Source organism: Centropristis striata, chromosome 21 (assembly GCF_030273125.1).
Source record: "Centropristis striata isolate RG_2023a ecotype Rhode Island chromosome 21, C.striata_1.0, whole genome shotgun sequence".
NCBI classification, from domain to species: domain Eukaryota; kingdom Metazoa; phylum Chordata; class Actinopteri; order Perciformes; family Serranidae; genus Centropristis; species Centropristis striata.
Window position 1 is genome coordinate 33,262,820 of NC_081537.1, and position 21,739 is coordinate 33,284,558.

The window sequence follows — 21,739 nt, forward strand, 5'->3', positions numbered from 1 at the left end:
CAACTGTTATCCCAAATACACTGAACAAAAATATCAACGAAACACTTTTGTAGCCAGCCATAGGCCCCCTTTACACAAAGGGAAAACGCAGATATTTTCATGCGGTTTGACCTCTCATTTACACGAAAACCCTGTTTTTATCACAGAAAATGATTATTTCTAAAAACTCCGGGCAAAGTGGAGAATTTGGAAAACTCCGGTTATGTGTTAAGGGCTTAAAGACCTCCGGCACGGGATTTTTTATTTTTTTTTATGTTTTAAAAAAAAACCCCGCCAAAAAACCCTAGTTAGTTAGATCTGGATATGACCGGTAGAGGGCAGAAGAATAAGACTCAATAGCGAGCGTGCTTTAGACGCAGGTTATTACTATTTTAGAGAATGGAGACAAGTCAAGCGACTCCGTCTTTCTCTTCTTAATGAGTCGCTAACGAGCTGGAGGCCGGCTTGTTGAGAAGAGCCTCCGTTAGCGGCAGTTAGCTACAGCTAGCTCTGTAGCAGTACAGTGTGTATGTGCTAACAGGCTACACAGTTAGCTCTGTAGCAGTACAGTGTGTATGTGCTTACAGGCTAACAGTTAGCTCTGTAGCAGTACAGTGTGTATGTGCTTACAGGCTAACAGTTAGCTCTATAGCAGTACAGTTAGCTCTGTAGCAGACAGTGTGTATGTGCTAACAGGCTAACAGTTAGCTCTGTAGCAGTACAGTGTGTATGTGCTAACAGGCTAACAGTTAGCTCTGTAGCAGCACAGTGTGTATGTGCTAACAGGCTAACAGTTAGCTCTGTAGCAGTACAGTGTGTATGTGCTAACAGGCAAACAGTTAGCTCTGTACCAGTACAGTGTGTATGTGCTAACAGTTAGCTCTGTAGCAGTACAGTGTGTATGTGCTAACAGGCTAACAGTTAGCTCTGTAGCAGTACAGTGTGTATGTGCTGCTGCTGCAGGAGGTGTTCACTTAGCGATCTCTGTTTGTTTACAACAAGCACCAGACAGTCTGTGCGCAGTTAGTGATGCCGTTAATTCACAATCACTATGTTTATGATCAGCAGCGACGCATAATTAGCCATGCTGCTAATTAGCTACGGCAATAACCATACGTCACCTCCAGAGTCTCTAAATCCCTCTGGGGGCTAACTGGTAGTGGAGACACACAGTGAGCGGACTTTAGAGAGGGCGTGGCCTGAGACTTTAGAGAGGGCGTGGCCTGAGACTTTAGAGAGGGCGTGGCCTGAGACTTTAGAGAGGGCGTGGCCTGAGACTTAAGAGAGGGCGTGGCCTGAGTCTTTAGAGAGGGTGTGGCCTGAGACTTTAGAGAGGGCGTGGCCTGAGACTTGAGAGGGCGTGGCCTGAGACTTGAGAGGGCGTGGCCTGAGACTTTAGAGAGGGCGTGGCCTGAGACTTTAGAGAGGGCGTGGCCTGAGACTTTAGAGACGGCGTGGCCTGAGACTTAAGAGAGGGCATGGCCTGAGACTTTAGAGAGGGCGTGGCCTGAGACTTTAGAGAGGGCGTGGCCTGAGACTTTAGAGAGGGCGTGGCCTGAGACTTAAGAGAGGGCGTGGCCTGAGTCTTTAGAGAGGGTGTGGCCTGAGACTTTAGAGAGGGCGTGGCCTGAGACTTGAGAGGGCGTGGCCTGAGACTTGAGAGGGCGTGGCCTGAGACTTTAGAGAGGGCGTGGCCTGAGACTTTCCCGGTGGTCGTCGAAACACGGCTATTTACGGTCCGTGCGTTCTCCCACACGTCAACCTTACTGGGGACTTCCACCGGCCGCCGAACAGCCCCGCCGCGGGTTTGCTCCGTCCTCTGCCCAGCGGCAATTTTTTTCAGCTTTAAGCCCTGTGTGTTGTCGTGTCAACTGGGAGAAACAGGGTTTTAGGGTTCTCACCCTCATTCTATCGAGTTGTTTTGAAAGGAACAGGAAGTCGCTCGTGTTATTGGTTGTTGTTGACTCTGAGGATTCTGATTGGCCTGCATGGCTTTATTCTTCTCCCATTGGTTTGGCATAGTTATAATGGCGCTCAATGGCGTATTTATGCGGGTTGATGTAAATGACAACTTCTTTGCAAACGATGTTGTGTGCATGATGTTATTTTTGAAAACGGAGGGGGGAAAACATTTTCGTTTCTCTAAATACCTGGTATATATAAATGTGGCCTAAGGCACACCTGTGTAATAATCATGCTGTCTAATCAGCATCTTAATATGCCACACCTGTGAGATGGGATGGAATATCTCGGCAAAGGAGAAGTCCTCACTATCACAGATTTAGACAGATTTGTGAACAATATTTGAGAAAATTTGTTATTTTGAGTATATAGAAAAAGTTTTATCTGAATCTTTGAGTTCAGCTCATGAACGATGGGAGCAAAAACGTGTGTTGCGTTTATATTTTTGTTCAGTGTATATTACTCATTTCTCCTGCGATCTCTTCCCAAAACGGCTGGATTAAAGGACAGCCCCAAAATACATGAAAGTGGTCTGCCATGGCTTTACCACACTGCCTCCAGCATCCATTCTGACCATGAGAACCCTGCTGTAGAAACTTTATTTTCGGGGTGATAAAGAAGCAAATTGTTCTCTTCCAGCAAAATTCCCTCCAGATCTTCAGTTTGTAGTTTTAATCTGATTTTATTCCTGTCCTCTTCAGATATCTCCTGGCCTGATTCTCTCTCCCAAGTCTGTCTGACCCGAATAGTGGAGTGATTTTTTTAACTTAATAAATCTTTGAGATATTTATTGAGGCATTATTGTCACAGATATACAATCAAGTTAGAATCACGATGTACTGTTTGTTTAATCTCTTTGATAACGTAGTCCCTTACCTGGAGGTGTCACATCTTCCAAGGTTGTAGACATTAAAAGATGAGAACATTTACAATTCTTAATTGACTTTATTTTGTTATTTTGACGATTATATACTGTGTGTAAGTCACAGAATTTTTATGCAGAAATTATTTTTTGCTTTCCCCCTTTGATGTCCTCCAGCTACACTGCCTCACTTAAAGTTGAGTTGATTTAAAAGAAGAGCAGGCACTGTCACTGCCACATCAACTGCTACTGTAACCATTTGGGGAGATCTAAAGAACTAAACATTAAAGTGGCACTTTAAAGGAGCGTCATCAATTGAAAAACATAAAATGTTGGCAACACCGATGTTGTCGCGAGTTATAAACCCGTGGGAAAAGTTCTTCACCAAAACTTTTATCTAAGCTTGTTTTTTCCTTGCTGCTACAACCCAAGTTTGAGTCTCGGGGTAAGGGAATGGAACACAACGCCGGTGTAATCAGGCAAATAAAGACAGTTATTGATTAACAGCAAACGTTTACAAAAACTAACAAAAGGAGAGGGTAACTCAGGCTAATAACTTAATACAGAGATGAGGCAGTGAACAAAGGGCGCCAACTCATAAACCAAACAAGCTAAAACAGTCTTCCTACCTCCGTTTTCACCCCACACTAACTTTCTATTCTAATACAATAAACAAAAAAACTGTGGCTGACTACGCTAATTTAATCTACACAAACATAAACATAAGTGCAACCACCCATAATCTAGTGCAGCTGTTCTCAACCTTGGGGTCGGGACCCCAATTGGGGTCGCGAGATGACTTCTGGGGGTCGCCAAATCATTTTGGAAGTCAGCTCTGTCTCCACTGTGTTAAAGTGTTCATGTGTTTTAGTCTTTTTGGTCACTTGATGTCTTTTTTTTGTCATTTTGTGTCTCTTTTTGGGTCATTTTGTTGTCAATTTTTGTCTTTTTTGGTCATTTTATGTCTTTTTTGGTCATTTTGTGTCTTTTTTTAGACATTGTGTGTCTTTTTTTGGTCATTTTGTGTTTTTTCTGGTCATTTTGTGTTTTTTTCATCATTTTGTGGTCAATGTGTGTCTTTTTTGGTCATTTTGTTTCTTTTTTAGGTCATTTTGTGCTTCATTGTTTGTACAAAATGTATACGTACGAGTATGTATGATCTGAACTGTGAGATTGTGTTCAGTGAGCGGGGGTCGCGGACAACATGCATGTTAAATTGGGGGTCGCGACTCAAAAAGGTTGAGAACTACTGGTGTAGTGAACCTAACAAATAATAATCTAAGTGTAGCGTGAAAAAATGTGAAAAAGATTAGCTAAACCTAATGCCCAGTACAAACAAGGATCACCATTCTAGTGCCTCCAAATGCCTCTAAATGAACACACAGGGTTCTCAAAGAGCGTAACAGCTAAAGACCCTTCATACATGGCCATACAAGGACTAACGAAGGGGCTTCCACAGCTACGCCAAGCTGCTCTGAACCCTTTATCCAGCGAAGAACCGTATTTGGTAACTTCAGCGGATATCCAAAATAAAAAATAAAAATATTTCGAGAAAAAAGTTGCAAATTTACTCGGTTAAAGTGGCAGATCTACAAGAAAAAAAGTTGCAGATTGAAGAGATTTAAAGTGGAAAATCTGTGTGAAAAAAGTCACAGATTTACGAGAAAAAACTACTTTTTTCACATTTATACATTCTGGCAGTATGCAATATCCTCCAATATTCTCTAGGGTTGAAATTTGGAATTTGCAAGTATTTCAATGAGTGTCCTATTAAGGGTTAACGCTGTTCCGGAGTTAGGGGCGGCGATTGATTGGTCACTAGACCGATAGAACAAAAGAGGGCTGAGCCAGGGAAACACTGCTTTCGGCATTTGACGGAGGCGTTTCCCAGCGGGCGTTCCATCTGGCGGCGCTGATGACGTACACACACACCATACCCCATGGACGTAACACTTGCTTTGTCATGCTTTTAGTCTAGATGGAATTGTCCAAAAAGTGAAAGTGAACCAGCCTACCTTACATATTTCAAGGGTGCAGAATCAAAAAAAAAAATGCTTCCCAAGCGAAATTTTGAGTTTTTGACCTTCTCATTTGTATATCAAATGTCCATCAAATTGCCCATCTTGCTCAGTCATTGGACCATGTATATTTATATATATGCAAAATACCAACTGGAACATTTAAAAGTGATATTGATTGAATATTTATGTCGGCCTTAAAAAATGACACAAATAATGCTTAATTTCACCTTAAAAGTTGGTATTTTGTATATATATACATAAAAAAGACACTGAGCCTCCACTATATCCTTGCTCTGACTCTAGACTATAGATCCAGAAACTTAATTTCCTCATCTTGATTGCCTACTTACAATAAAACTAAGGAGAAAATGGTCCAACAACTGAGCAAGATGGGCAATTTGGCCGCCATATTGATATGCAAATGAGAAGGTCAAAAACTCAAAATTTCGCTTGGGAACCATTTTTTTTTGGATTCTGCACCCTTGAAATAAGTAAAGTAGGCCGGTTCCCGACTTGTACCCATAAATGCTCCTCACTTCTTATAGAAGGCCTTTTTTCTGAAATCCATCTGGACTATTTTGACTATTATATGGTCTTGCATTAAAAATTGCGTAATCTGCGCCTGTCACTGAAATAATCAGATCATTTTAAAACTAATCAGTTTGTGATGTTACAGTCATTGTTGGGGTCACTTTGTAATGAAAGTTTGTAATCTCTTAGCCAGCCTGCCAAGAAGTATCATGGAGGTTGTTGAACTATGATGCAACATTGTTCATGTTGGTGCAGTTTTCTATGGGACTGAGAGAAGTGAAAAACAAAAAAACAGGCCTTTGGTAACTTTCAAGAGAATTTGTTCATTGTGTGCATTTTTCCTGTTGAATAAGCCGGCCCGTCCTGCCTCCAGCCATCCTCTGCCTATTTCTCTCTCTGATGAGGGGATGGTGATGACATGTGCTAGGAGATGGAGACAGAGTTCCTAACCAGGCCAGTTATGAGGCAGTAAGTCCGCTATTGATTATCTGTCCACATCGCTGCCCGGCCTCCTTTGTTTTCTGAAGCACACATCGGCACATATACAACAGTGGAGAGCCCAGATGGGGGTGACCTTTCATCACCTTTCCCTCTGGTTTCTATCACTACATGCAGGCACACACTCGCACACGGAAATATTTCCTCAAGAAAAGGAACCGTGATGGAGGGCAAAGGAAAAAAGCAGTTTTTTAAAGATGTGGTGAGTTTGGTGCCCTAGAGAATGAAGCAAATGCGAGAGCAGGAGACCACAGGCCGACTAGTTTCAGGCCAGATGTCGGTGGGGACTGCAGTGTGGTCATGGTCTACTGGTTTCAGACTGGACGGCCTACTGGGATTCCTGTGACCCAGAGGCATAACGCCCTGAACCGCCAAGCTGTTACGGCTCAAAATGGTTCAAATACGAGTACTGATTTCTTTATTGCAATTACATCACAACAAAATCAGTTTATTTTGGGTACATATCAATGTCTTAACTCTCTAGCTCTGTCCGATAGTCACCCAGATGCAGTTCCTGTTGAAGATGCCTTAACGTTTTTATCTGTGTTGGATTACGGAGAATCCAACTGTGAATCCACTGAGAATCCATTGTACATGAATGCTGCTGCTAAATGTCTTAGTAATGAACCTCAAAGAAGCATGATAAACAGTATCAATCATTCTAACTGTAAGATGTCCACTCACCATTGTGAATGATACTCTGGGGTAGGATGTCCTGCTCTGGCCACTCGAAGGGCTAGTCATTGGTATACTTTCATTTAAAAGGCAGTATTGGGACTGCTGCCTTCGTACATTTGCAGCTTAATTACTGAGGGAAATGCAGGATCTTATTCTCTTCCTTCACAAGATCAGTTGTTGCTTTCTGTCCCTTCTGCTCATACGGAGTTGGGTCAAAGGGCATTTGTTTACTCTGTACCTTATGCTGGAATATGCACCAGAAAGAATGGAAACTAACTGAATTTGTTTCTTTGAGCATTTTTAAATCCAAACTGAGAGTTATTGAGGCCAATTCCATAACATGCACTTGTTTCTCATTATGTGTTTAAGGTATGTATGTTATGTAAATATGTAACTGTATTCTGTGTTTGCTGCCTCTTGGCCAGGCCTCCCTTGAAAAAGAGGTTCTCAATCTCAATGGGATATTCCCTGGTTAAATAAAGGTTAAATAAAAATTAAAAAAACCTAAGCTTTGCAAGATGAAAGGCTGCAGGCAGAAGCTGAGCTGGCCTTCTTGCTGCTGGACTAGTTAGTAATATTAGCTGACTTGCTATGTCTTGTGTTGTTGCACTTGTTGTTTGGCTGTGTTAGCAAAGATGTCAACTGTTTTTTGATCATATAATCACACAGATTGATGTGTGAAGACAGCAGTGTGGAATTTAGCTATTACAAAAAAACAATTCCACATAATGTTTCTTTAAGTATATGCTTTGTACCTTCATGATAAAGCTTTACCCTGAAATACATGGATAGTGGAAAAGAGTGTCTGGTCATGATAAAGCAGATGTTAGCTTGGGATTCCAATGCTGATGAGCGATGAGGTTTTATAACAGCTACAACGCAAAAATAATGGTTATTTTAGCCGCGATTAACGATGGCAAGTACTGGTGGCATTGTTTACACTGTTGCATCTCGGGCGAGTAACATCGCTCAAATATGATCCTGCACAACCAGGTGTGGCTTTTTCTTTAGTTTGCCAGAAATACCTTTGCTATGTAAGTGAAGCAGCTGTCCATGACTTGCTGTTCACACTACCCAACTTGTTGTTTTGTAATCAGGAGTTGAAGTTGTTGTGGTTTTCACACTAGATAACTGAACTGCAACATGTGCTCATACTACAACATCTTTCACCAGCTGAACATTTATGGCGATGAGCAGCAGATTAATTGTGCTTTGCTTACCTAAAGAATGATCTCCAACCTTTAGTAGCATTTAGTTGGGATCTGTCATTATGGCCTGATTAAGACTTCTTATTTGAACAAAATTTGTAAAAACCTCTGCAAAAAATCTGCAGTTGAACCATGTGTATTAGAGAAGGTAGTGCTGATTGGCCAGATTGATAACAGTAATCTGCCGGATGACGTGTTTGTGTCACAGATGACATGAAATTCTACTACCAAGGGGCTCTAACAACAATAATAGCGCCACCACTATAGTGACGTAGCCTGGCTAACGCCAGACTATATCACAAGTGAGATCTAGTCTGGAGACCACCTATTCATTTTTCCGTAGAGGAGGCGTGGTTTACAATCGTCCAGAGCCGTTTATTGGGCGCTACGAATGTCTGTCATAAGCATCTGTACGTAGCTCTCAGCCAATCGTATCAGTTATACGAGATGACATAAGTAGAGCGACAGAAATTCGACGAGGAAGCATCGAGGAAGAAGACGACTGATGTTTTCACGATGGCGCCGAACAATTATTGCCGTGTGTGCAAGATATATATGAAGGAAGAAGGACACTCCACATATGCACACTCTTCAGACATATATTTTTCCAAAAAACCAACGAGAATATCAGAGAGCTTAGCATTATTAGGAGTGATATAGTCGCCCAAGAGTCCACAACCACGACGACTGGGGTCTCGCTAAACCCCATTAGCTTAGCCACTAGCGGGGCTAGTTGGTAGATTAGGCTTTTGCCAAATCCTATTGGAAGCAAGGCTAAAACATCCTTTTTGGTGGTGATAAATGAGTGTAAAGCCAAACGTTCTTCTTTTAAAATAAACTTTCGCTCTAAACTATCTAGAACACTGTCTACTGCTAGATGGAAAGAGAGCTTTGCGTCTGCTGCAGCCATGTTGGATCTGTAAGCAAACTACAAGCTTCCATCTGTCCAATGGTACGCGTCATCGTCTTGTTGTCCCTCCAAGTTCTGTGATTGGATACCAAAAGCAGGGCTAAGAATCGGCCATGGGCACCATGCCGCATTGGGTATACCCAGGCTAATAGTGACTGTGACTAATGATAGTAGGAAATTTAATCAAATTACAGCAGTAATAATAGAAGGAATGGGACCGATGGTAGTCGTCATAGTAGCAGTGAATATAACAGATTGAATATGACATCAGAAGTGTCTGTAGCAGTTGAAATAATAATAAGAAATATGACTAATGCTGATGAGATAATAGTAGTGGGTGTCTAGCAACCAACCACAATCAATGGTGATGATGGTTGTCGTAGTATTGACAAGATAGAGTCTAGCATGACCACAGCAGCAGGCATGATTACACTCTCTAATGGACACACTGCAGTAACTGATGGGATAACATACCACTTGAATTATACCTAATATGATTTCATGTGTGACAAATTACTTGATTGACTGATTGATCAACACAGTGCTGATCTGAACCCTGAAAGAAATGCTTTTAAATGTATTACAGGCTGTGTTTTAGGTTCTTGCAAATTTTTTTTGGCCAAGCAATATACACTACTGGTCAAAAGTTTTAGAACACATCAACTTGATGGTGAAAATGAAAATGATGCAGTTTAATGTCTCAGTGTACTCTGAAAGACACAAAATGACAAAAAAGACACAAAATTACAAAAAAAGACACACAATTGCCAAAAAAAGACACAAAATGACAAAAAAGACACAAAATGACAAAAAAAGACACAAAATGACAAAAAAAGACACAAAATTACTAAAAAAAAAGACACAAAATGACAAAAAAAGACACAAAATTACCAAAAAAAAGACACAAAATGACAAAAAAAACACAAAATTACTAAAAAAAGACACAAAATGACCAAAAAAAGACACAAAATGACTTACAAAGACAAAGACATGAAAAGAATTCAAAAATGGACAAAATAGCCCAAGACTCCATAGAGTTAAGTTGTTAACCCATTTCTTGTTCCCTGAAAAAGGCCTACTTGTATAATTCTGAAATGTACATTATTTTCCAGTTTTGGTTAACCTTACCTTTTTTTATTTACCTCTGGCAGTTCACCACTTACCTTTGGACCCTTTCAAGCTGTTCATTTGACTTGAACTGCTTGAATTTCAATAAAAAACTGGAAAAATTGGGGTGTTCTAAAACTTTTGACCGGTAGTGTTTATGTAGAATTATATTTTGCATTGAAACCCCATAAGATGCCTTTCAATCAGACTGTCTCTTTCATAGATAAAGACTAATGATGAGCTTGTTGTAGTGAAACAGGAATGTATAACATTGTGTGCAGACACCAAATATGGTCAGCAAGTAAGAAAGTTGCATTAGAGAAGTGTAGATATGTTTCCTTTTCATTTGGAGCAGCATAATAACAATAATCAATGCCGTACATTTCTTTGCATGCCAGCCAACACCTAATTACAGCTAATTACCAGGCTGCCATGCGCAATATGATGTGTCTTCTTTCTGTGAGCCATTTTCAGTAATTACACATATATCATGTCATCCAGTGAATCATTATTGCATAAAGGATCCCCTAGTGGCTCTTTTTCCATTGGACAGAGGAGAGAAATGGCCCACATCCACCTGGACCAGCGTTGTCCACGCCAGGCCAACACTCCCCGTTCAGGCCAGACCAGTCCAGACCAGTCCAGGCCTGGCTGTAGACGGGCATATGGGGCAGGCACTGGCTGCCAGGCTTCTGCCAAGACTCAAGGGGAAGAGTGATGGTAGGCCATGGAGCCCTACAACCCAGGACAGGAACCACTTTAATCTTCACCGAGATAATCAGAAAGAGAAACGTGAACAGAGGGACAAAAGTCCTCAATGCTCCACCTCCATCAAACACCCAAACCTCCACATTCTGATATGAGCCGTGTTTTAATTCAAGTTGAAGCCAGTTTTGAAGGAAAATTTAGAAATGTCGCATTAAGGAAAATGCTTATACACTGTAAAAAAAGAAAAGTTGGGTGAACTCAAAATTTCAAGGCAACAAACTTTGATAAAATTTTAAGTTGGACAATTAAACTAAATAATTTAAGTTTTGTTTTTGAGTTTGCTCAACTCTGAATTTCTCTGGCACGATTGTAACGCTGCTATGAAATGTCAGCTAATGTTGTGACCACAATATCATTGATACGCTAATGGCTACTCTTGTAGCTGTAACAAGCAGCGCACCGGTTAAATTCTCGCTACGTCAGGACTTTTTCAGAAAATTTGCTTCCATCTCTACTATTTTCTTTAGAAAAAGACAAAAAACACCTAGCCTGGCTAACACCAGACTATTCTCAAATGAGGGCTAGTCTGGCAACGAGCAATGTATTTCTCCGTAGAGGAGGTGTGGTTTACGATCCTCCAGAGCCGTTTATTGGACGCTTAGAATGTCTATCAAAGCGTCTGTAGGTAGCTCTTAGCCAATCAGATCAGTTATACCAGATGACGTAGTAGAGCAACAGAGATGGATGTTTGTTGTGTGTGTGTCTGTGAGAGAGTGTTGTTTGCTGCTTTTCTCCTCCACTTCTCGCTTTCTGCAAGATTATTTATTTTCACGCTTTATTCCCCCTCATGTCATTCAGCCACACATCCACTGATTTTATGGGCAACAAACAAGCTGCTGCGGGTCTCTGGCGGCTCCGCTGTCCGCGGTAGTGGGGCTATTAGCCGTTAGCGGCTATTAGCTATTAGCCGCTAGCGACGCTAGCAGTTCGAAATTAAATTCGAGCGCGCAAGGCAGTCTGGGTATACCCAGGCTAAAAAACACCTCTAGCAAGTGTAAAAACGTATGGCACTTTAAAAAGTTTTAAAGAATTTTGCTGTTTCCATCAAGCTTTTCTCATGCAAATCTTCAAAGTGCACATATCATTTTGTTGATGGGAACTCGACTATTGAGCTCCACTTTCTACATTTCTTACGAATGTTGGTCAGTGTGAATGTAACTTCAGGGATTCTAGGTTTGGGTTGAACAGGACATTGTTTTATGGCCTTTATTGTTTGTTCAGTCCTTCTTACCTTTCTTTGGAGTGAATAGAAACATGCATAAAGAAAATGAAGTGTATGGGGTAAGTAAAGGATGAAAACGTGGCATTATGGGGCATGCTTTCCCTCTTCTACTCCTATCAAGCCACTTCACCCCGTCCCTCCCTGTAGCCTCCACAGTATGTTGGTGATGTGGTGTGGACTGGCAGGGACAGGCTGGCAGGTGGTACATTATATCCAGAGAGAGAGAGAGAGAGAGAGACTATTTATGGAAGAGGAACAGAGGCAGAAGGAAATAAAACCAGTTTTGTGTGACAGAAAGAGAATTAAGTGGCATAGAGGCTGTTGGTGTGTGTATTTGTGCTTTTGTGTTATGAAGCGTGTGTGTGTGTGTGTGTGTGTGTGTAAATCACTGAAAGGGAGGAAAAGTTGTGGAGAAAGGCTAAAAAACACAGGAAAACAAAAACAGCTGAAGATGGGGAAAGATTTGAAGAAAGGTAAAAAAAAGAAAAAGGGGGAAGTAATGCTGAAAGACATGAGTGATGGAATGCTGACATGGAGGAGAGGTGAACGAAAGGCAACAATAAGTAAAGATGGCTGCAAGATAACAAGGTAAAAGCAAAAAGATGTCAGGTAAGGTAAATAAGAAGATTTTTAATGCCCATGGAAACAGATAATAGCTGCATGTGATTGAATCCTTTATGAGTGCGTTAGTAAAGGGAACTTTGCTGCTGAATGCGGCTGCAACTATCTTTTTATATCTCTATTGTATTGTTTTGTAGTGCGAAACAAAGCAAAATGATGCTGGTCATATATCACTAAATAAAAAAAAAGACAATACAATAAAAAAAAGATGCAACTTTAAGCATTTTTTTCTGCCCTTTGACCCCGACAAATGTTTTCATGGCTTTTTACTGCTCCTTAGCCATAATGCACCATTTTTTTTCTTTCCTTTTCTCTTTCCACTGATATTCCCCCTAACATGCAGCTGTGCATACTCTGATTATGGATAATATGGATTAAAACTTTTGGGCTCATGCCTTCAGCTCCGCAGCTCCCACCCTCTGGGACTTTCTCCCAGCCGAAACCTGAAATGCTCCTTGGGGTCCTTGGGTTTCTTGAAAGGCGCTAAATATTTTTTTTTTTTTTTTTAATATATATTATTTTTATTGCCAAGTTCACATTGGTTAGAATACATGTTTCACACAAAGCAATCATAGTTTTATATGCTTTTTTGGTATACAAGAAGAAAAAAAAAGAAAAAAGAATAAAAGTTAAAACAAAACCAAAACAACAACAAACAAACTAACAAAAAACAAAACAAACAACAACACGGCAGCATCTTAAAACATAAATAGATTGGATATGACAAAATGGCGGATTACCACACAACTTGGGTACAGTGTCCAAACAACAGCAACAAGAAAAAGAAAAGTGCCGACCTGAATTGGAGATTTATAGGACAACAGCAGCAACTAAGACATAAATGGAGCTTTACGTCTGGCATCAGATGAAATCCATACATTATGGCAATAAATTTTATTTAAGCTATTCTTATTATGGACAATTGAAACGGCTGTGCCATTTTGCTTCGTTGCGTCAAAAACTACTTGTTTAACCGCTCAAACACAGCTGCCTCTTCTTCATTCCTTCAACCATCTTCTTGAAAAGCTTGGTATTGCAATATGTGCACATATCAAAAGATATTTCATATTTTTTTAAAGTGTTTTTTTTCTTTCTGACTAGAACCTTTGGGCCATGCATCTCGATCCAGCCTTGCAAACTGTACACAGGTTAGTTTATGTACAACAACCACTGCAACACACAGACCTGACTGTAAACAGGAAAGAGGCTATGTGTTGCAAAAACAAAAAAAACCCAACTGGGATGCATATTCCAAATGTGCTGTCCAAAGAAAGCTCCTAAAAACCTGAGCAAACATGGGCAAATCCCACGTCTTCATCACAAAATGCATTAATCAACATGGAAGTTGAGAAAAGTAGTGCAAGCTACCTACAGATATTGCCCAGAATGCATTGTTTTCTACAGTATAATATAATTTTCATGAAAAACAGTATGTTACTGTCACAATTTGGCTGTTTTCTTACAGCAATCTGTTACAGTGTATGTTCAGGCACAGTGAGGGAGAAAAATGCAAATGTTCAGTCGGCCACACACCAAGCAGAAAACCAAGAGGAGAGCAAACGGTTCTGACGTAACTTTCCCTACAACAATGTTCAGTAAAGCCAATGAATGAACAGTAAATGCATCTCACTGTGACACCCTTTGGTGTTCGCTGCTAATAGACTCGGCTACTTTCTTTCACCCACACAAGAAACAAGAAAAGTTGGGTGAAATCAAAATTTCTAGGCAACAAACTTCGATAACATTTTAAGTTGGACAATTAAACAAAATATTTTAAGTTTTGCTTTTGAGTTTGCTCAACTCTGAATTCAGATTTTGGAATTTATTATTTTACATTTTAGTAACTTTAAACTTATCCTTATTCAGCACATTGCAGAAGTTAGCAGGAGTAACGCTGCTATGAAATGTCAGCTAATGTTGCGACCACAATTTTGAGTTAGCATTGATACGCTAATGGCTACTCTTGTAGCTGTAACAAGCAGCGCTGCTAGCATCAGTTAGCCGCTAGCATCAGTTCGCCGCTAGCATCAGTTAGCCACTAGCATTCGCTAATGACCGAATTTCACCGCTTTCCCGCATTTCCCAACAAAGAAATAAGAGTTATCAGAACTATTGTCCCTTGTTGTGAACCCCAACTTAAAGATATAAGTAACAACAACTCACCAACTTGTTTTTGAGCAGACAACTGGCTTCCTTTGTTGTGCTAACTTACATTATTGCCCTAAATGTCAATAATTTATATTTCCAAGTTTTACCAACTTAAATCACTGTTTTAGGCCAAAAAATACAAGTTGCCTTTTTTTGCAGTGCACTGATACTAAACACATACACTCATTCTTTGCATTTGACTTAATTACATGAGCTTTTCATGATCTTCATTTGCTAATACATATAAAAACCTAAGCAGGCAACATGCACATACTCACAAACACACACACACAAAGCATGGTATCAGTCATGGGGCCAGCCAGCTGGCAGCCAGGGCAGCCCCACATCACCATTACCATAGGAATCCTCAATCACTGGGAACTGCTGGTAATGGAGTAGTGCTAGTGTGTGTGTGTGTGTGTGTTTACATGAATGAGTGAGTGCAGCAGTGTGGCAAGGGAGAGAAGGAGAAAGGAAGAAAAAGAGATTGAGCATGAGAATAGAAGAAGAGTGTTGTGCAGTCTGTGTTTATTTGCAGTGGCGAGTTTTTAAAGCTGAAGCGGGAACAACAAGCCGCTCTTTCTTAACCCCCGACTCTAAAATTAAGCAAATCTATAATGCCGCTCTCTATATTACTATTCCTCTTCTCTTGTCTTTTCCTTCCAGCCCTCTGTGCTCTATCCCTCCATCTTCCCTGTATCATTCCAAGGTTGATTTTCTCTTCCTTTAAGACCAATGGGATGAGCATTTCATGCATGAAATGACTAGTCTGGGTCCCCTGGTACCTCTGCACCACACACACACACACACATATACATAGAATCCAGTGATGTACATACATCCTGGTGTTATGGATTTAATGATTTCCCCCGAGCGAGCATTAGACAGACGACATGTATGTATCACCGACTACATGAACTGCGGCTCCCTTGACCTTGCAGATTATTGCTCTCCTCGGCAGCATGGAGTAGTGCATGTGTGTGTCTTTTTTTTCTTTAAGTGTGTTTATACAGTGTCTTCAATTAGAGCAGATAGGTTCACTATTGATCCATTTCATAGAAGACACCACGTCTGAAACATGCTCAATCTCCAACACTCACACATCTGAACCGCTGCTTTGGTAGAAAAAGGCTCTTCGCTATTTGAACTTGCTTTAAAAGAATCACAGCCTTTCTTCTCACTGTCTGTTCACAGAGACATTGCACATATATTGCTGGAATCAAAGGAACTCTTTCTAGTAAAAGCAATCTCTTCAATGTCCATCCAGGATCAGAATCCTTCAGGGCGCTTTCACAACCCAAGCCTGTTTGGTTTGTCTGGATCAGAGTGAAAATGATACTTTTGGTTCATTTGTATTTAGTCTGGTTTGCTTTCATGGTGCATAAATTTAAGCAGACCAAATAAAGATAAAAAGACTTGCAGGGTGTATACTTGCAGTATTATTTCTAATTGTTTATTTACATTTTCTAACTTTCCAACCAAAGCAACATGGAGCCGAATGCACCACGAAATACTGCTGGCGATTTTTTCTTACCTCGACTCTGCACTGATCTATCGTGTGCACCAATTATTTCCCTTCGAGTTGATCTCAAATGATTTTATAAAGTCATTGTTTTTTTTTTTTTACTTTATTCAGCGTTCTTTGGCCCAGATGTCAATCAAACATCTGATATCAGCAGAATGGATATGGACCAAAGACATATCCTGATATATTAAGGCTGAATATCGATATACGATATATATCCCGATATTTTTTATCACTAAGTGAGAGCCAAATATGACATCTCACAAGTAGTTTTATTGAAACCATTTAAGTGAACATAAATACTGTATAACAACAGGAGTACCTTTTTAAAAAAAAAAAAAATCAAAGCTCCATAAAGTGCACATTTAAATAAAAAAATATCTTAAATAAAAATAGCCTATGATATAAAATAGGCCAATATATGAGAAAAGAATGTCAAATTTAGTTCTTTTGTAATGTTTGGGTTGTGAAAGCACCCTAAATCTGCCTGTACTAGTCTAGACGGATTTCAGAAAAAAGGCCTTCTATAAGAAGTGAGGAGCATTTATGGGTACAAGTCAGGAACCGGCCTACCTTACATATTTCAAGGGTGCTGAGTCCAAAAAAAATGGTTCCCAATATATATATATATATATATATATATATATATATATATATATATATATATATATATATATATATATACATATATATATACAAAATACCAACTGGAACATTTAAAAGTTATATTGATTGAATATTTATATCGGCTTTAAAAAAATGACACAAATAATGCTTAATCTCACCTTAAAAGTTGTTGTGTATTTTGCATATATGTATATATATATATATATATATATATATATATATATATATATATATATATATATAAAAGACACTGAGCCTCCACTATATCCTTGCTCTGACCCTAGACTATAGATCTAGAAACTTAATTTCCTCATCTTTGATTGCCTACTTACAAAAAAACTAAGGGGAAATGGTCCAATGACCAACGGCCGCCATTTTGATATGCAAATGAGAAGGTCAAAAACTAAAAATTTCGCTTGGGAACCATTTTTTTTGGATTCAGCACCCTTGAAATAAGTAAAGTAGGCCGGTTCCTGACTTGTACTCATAAATGCTCCTCACTTTCACTTTTTGGACAATTCCGTCTAGACTATACTGCTTAAACTTTATATTACTTCAGATCTTGCTTCATTTGTAATAAATTATCCTTCAACATTCTTCTGTAATATGTTTGATACTGAAGATATTTAAGAATACAATACCACTAAATATCAATGAGTGCACAGTAATAATGGAACCAAATGAGGTAACTGAGGTGGATAATGTTCCTTCTGTGAAAAGGAAGTGATGGTCTAATATCTAACATTGGTTTGTTCCACCAAGGGGGGCAGGGAACACTGACACATTAGTGAAAAGGTTTTCACATTCTGAACACCTTTTTTTTTTTTTTTAAATATCAGAACTGCATAAAGCTGTGGGTGGCAACACCATCCTCCCTTTAACTGCCAAACTTTAACATGTTCTCAACTTTTGGGGTGCTGATTTCTGATTTCCGTTTCTCTATCCATTTGCATATTTGCTCTACTGCAGTCGTTTTATGTGACAAAGATTGAGTAAACAGAGTATAAAATGTTTAACCAACGTGGACAGAGGCATATGGTGCTCTCCCAGGCCACTGTAGAGTAATGAAGTTGTATTTGCTTCCTGTTGTTTCAATCTGATTTAACCAATATTTGTACATTCTGAATAATTCAGTGGATTTTATCCCTGTTGCAAAGCGCCGGGCCTTAAATCTGCATGTATAATAGAACATATTTATGCTAATCTAATTGTTTTACAGTTAGCTGGCTTTGTAGTGCTTAGTCTCCGGAATAAACAGGCGACACGAAGAGAAGTCGGCACAAAGCTTAGCGAGCCCTCCCCCTCGCCCCCGCCGCCCCACGGGAATCCTCTCAAAGCAGCTGTTGACAGAGGCGAGCGAGGAGAGGTGATTCCAGGCGGGGGAGAGTGGCAGATTTCCAATCTCACATAAGAACGGGCTTTGAAGCAAACCGTGCACCATACTGCGTTCACATTATACTATTTGTGTTTCATGGCAATTCGAGTTAAGGCCTTAATGCCAGCAGCTGAATGCCAAGTTGATTCTGTTGCACTGAGGCACTAGTCGGATTGTGAATGATTGCTCGAAAGCCTTTTAGCACAAGAACAGCTTTTCAGGAGAATAGTAGAGTATCTGCGGATTCTCACAGAGTATCTGTTGGCTTAGTTATAGTTATAGTGACAACACTGGAGCCAGCATTAGCTAGGTTACAGCTATCAAGGTACGGCTTTTGATGTCTTATAATTGCATTACACAAAAGGAAAAACAAGGAAGCAAAAGTCACATGATATTTATCGTATTGGGAATTTTTTCAAATATGGCTTGTGGCTCTTCTGTGTGGAGAGTGGAGCCTCCCATGACCTGAGTCTGGCTGTTAAAGGGATACAGGAACCATCATGCCCCCATCATGGGAATTAGTTTTTTCTATAGTTTGGTGCCTCTCACACATTCTAATGCCACTATTCCATCATATACACTAATCTTAACGATTGCATATTTCACTAATTATTGTAAAGAGAATAAGGCTTCTTCTATGTTTTATTTAAGGCATTAGTAATTTTAGCCCAGTTTGCCCTCTTTGGTGCTGTAGTTTCTTTTATTTTAAAAAGTAACCTATAAGCATGGGAACCATCTGATGTCTCACTCTGCTAATGTCATAATGTTGTTCCTCTGATTTTGCCCCTTGCCTTGAAGTGTGGACTGCAAAAAAGGTGTTTAGTCTAAAAACAAGATAAAAACACTAAGTCTGAGGAAAATGATCTTGCTGCATGGACAGATAATTTACCTTGACAAGATTGCTACATCTAGAAATAACCTAAACACTTAAAATAGGGAATGATCTCTTAAAACAAGATCACGTATCTAACACTTCTAAATTAAGTTGTTTTTATCTTGGTAAGAAACAAATAATTTTCAGTGTGTGTACATTTTCATTCATGCTATGGTTCTGCAAATCTTCATATCTCAATTCAATATCTGCCATCTCCATCACAAGCAGGAGCCTCCACAGATTTCCTCTTTGCTAATTTGCTGGATCATCAGCAGAGAGAGATGATCCAGCCTGATGTGGCCCCAACCAGCTCTCTTGTCCTGCCCTCCCCTTTCATCAGGTGGCCTCCCCGATTACTCCTTCCTCAGTGGCTCTTTGCATAAGCTGCCATGTACATACTTTGTGGGGGTGGGGGCTATTGGCCATGCTACCCATAGTCAGGGTAAAGTGGTTGGGGGAGTGCGAGCTCTCAGGGACCCCTGGGTTGGCACTGCTGTGGCCCTGCTGAGGCTCGGGGTTGTTGGTAGTGGATCAAAGCTCAACTGGCCCGGCAGCCAAGCCGGTTAAACTGACAGGAGGAGGTGCACCCACCTGACCAGCTGTCCCGGTTAGAGCGCCAAAGGAGAGAGGAGGTTGGATGGATGGAGGGAGGAAGCTAAAGAAGGGAGGGATGGTGGAAAATTGGAGGTAGGAGATGAAAGGATAGAACAAGGCAGGAAGCAAGGACACAAAAAGGGCAAAGGAGCTAAGAAAATAAACAGAAATGGGAGGACTAAAAAAGTTGGAAGCAAGGTTATCATAGTTAACGAAAACTAACGAAATAACGAAAACTAGAATTGAAAAAACATTTTCGTTAACTGAAATAAAAATAAAAACTAGAGTTTTTTAAAAAAACGCGAACTAACTGAAACTGTATTTTGTGGTTACAAAACTAACTAAAATTATAGTGAAAATGTCCTTAGTTTTCTTTCATAATTCAGTGTTTCTATTTGAACATGCAACACATGGTGAATATGTTTACTGAGACTGGGATGTCTACACTCAAACCAAAATACAAAACAGTTAATAACCTTATTGGGGCTGAGATGATAAACCAAAGGAAATAAAGGCAAAATTTATTATGACCAATTTGAATCTGGCACCCAACACATAGCCCATTACAAAAAACTAAAACTAACACTAAAACTAATAAAAACTAAACTAAAACTAAGCATTTTCAAAAACTAAAAACTAAACTAAAACTAGAGAACTCACTCTTAAAACTAACTAAAACTAACTGAACTAAAATTAATGAAAAATCCAAAACTATTATAACCTTGGTTGGAAGGATTGGAAAAGGAGCGGCAGCATGGAGAAAGGCGGAGAAGAAGAAGACGAGGTCACATCTAGTCGATGGCTGACCACACTTGGTCACAGGAATAATTAATGATTGTGTCTATGATGTGAATATTTTGGATGTTACTTTGCTTTTGTCTCATTCCCAGTGGGGATTCCCAGTTAGAGCAACAATAGCGCTTTTGCACCACCTGTGCACCACCCCTATAAATTACCTTTGAAATGCAATGAGTGAAATAAAAGCCATGTCCTTTTCAAAGCCAGTAGCAACGTGTTTGAAAGCAGACAGAGAGAAAAGAGCATTTCACTCACTCAGTCACATACAGACCTGTGTGTAGGGCTGACCTCCGGCACTCAGACATAAATAAGAGGGCAGGAAATATGTGGATAAAGTGGCAGTAGCTAAAAAGCACAGACTCAAGTGGAGTTGAAGCAAGAAGCTAAATGATAGCAAAGTGAATCTTTTGTCATATCGAGGTCAGGTGTGGCTGAAATTGTTTAAAGACTCTTCACTCTCATGTGTCTCATGTAGTCTTGTCTGTAGGGGAATAACTGTTAACATGTGGCCTGGAGCCAGTGGAGGAGGATTCTTTATCGACAGGCATATTTTGCTATTCACTAAGAATTAGGCAGGACAACTTATTTTGAGTGGCTAGGTAACATTTTTCTGGTTGCTAATCACTAGTGTTATTTTGTTCAAGAATACATGCTTTTTAAAAAATTTGTGGCACACTTTTTGTGTCCTAATCCTAAAATTTGTAGACATTTTTTACCTGCATGTTCACAGGTTTTAAATACATTGCTAGTACCTGGGGCTGTGTGGTGTAGTGGTTTATACTTTCACCTCCAGAGGGTTGTCGGCTCGAATCCGGCTCGCTGCTCTTCTTTCTTTCTGTCCAGCTCCTTCAGCTTCCACCAACAGTCCAAAAACATGAATCTTAGGTTTAATTGGTGGCTCTAAATTGCCCGTAGGAGTGAATGAGAGCGTGAATCTGTGCCCCTATGTGTCAACCCTGTATTAGGCCCCGTTTACACCAGGACGCTTGCGGGTAAAAACGTCAAAATATTTTATCGGAAGTGCCTTTCGTTTAGACGGTGACGGCGTTTTTGGGGCTTAAAAACGCAAAAATCTGAAACCACCTTCCAGAGTGGAAAAGTTAAATACGCTCCACCGTCAGATCTGCTCACATCACGTATGTGTACAGGGTGCGGACATGGCGGCGTTATGTGATAGTTTATCTCAGCGCCCCCTAGCCGCCTGGCATGCTCACACTTGAATTCCACACACTTTTGCGTCACCGTATGCAGCAGATTTCCTCCTGAAAACGTTCGTCTAAACGAGGAATAAAAAGTGAAGACGCCTATAACAAGTGGCTTCCCTTTTTAAATTTCTTTCACTCTCTTCACTATACCTACTGATTGATGGACCCCCACCTACTCTCTTTGTTTCTCTTCTTATCCTTATCATTATTATTATTTATTTATTTG

At 40.0% G+C, this 21,739-nt stretch overlaps 1 protein-coding gene across 2 annotated transcripts in view; it reads left to right on the forward strand.

Annotated features, from left to right (window-relative positions):
- Window positions 1-21,739, forward strand: part of LOC131959110 (RNA binding protein fox-1 homolog 3-like) — an 846,381-nt gene that overhangs the window by 520,021 nt on the left and 304,621 nt on the right. The gene's annotated exons all lie outside the window — the stretch shown is intronic.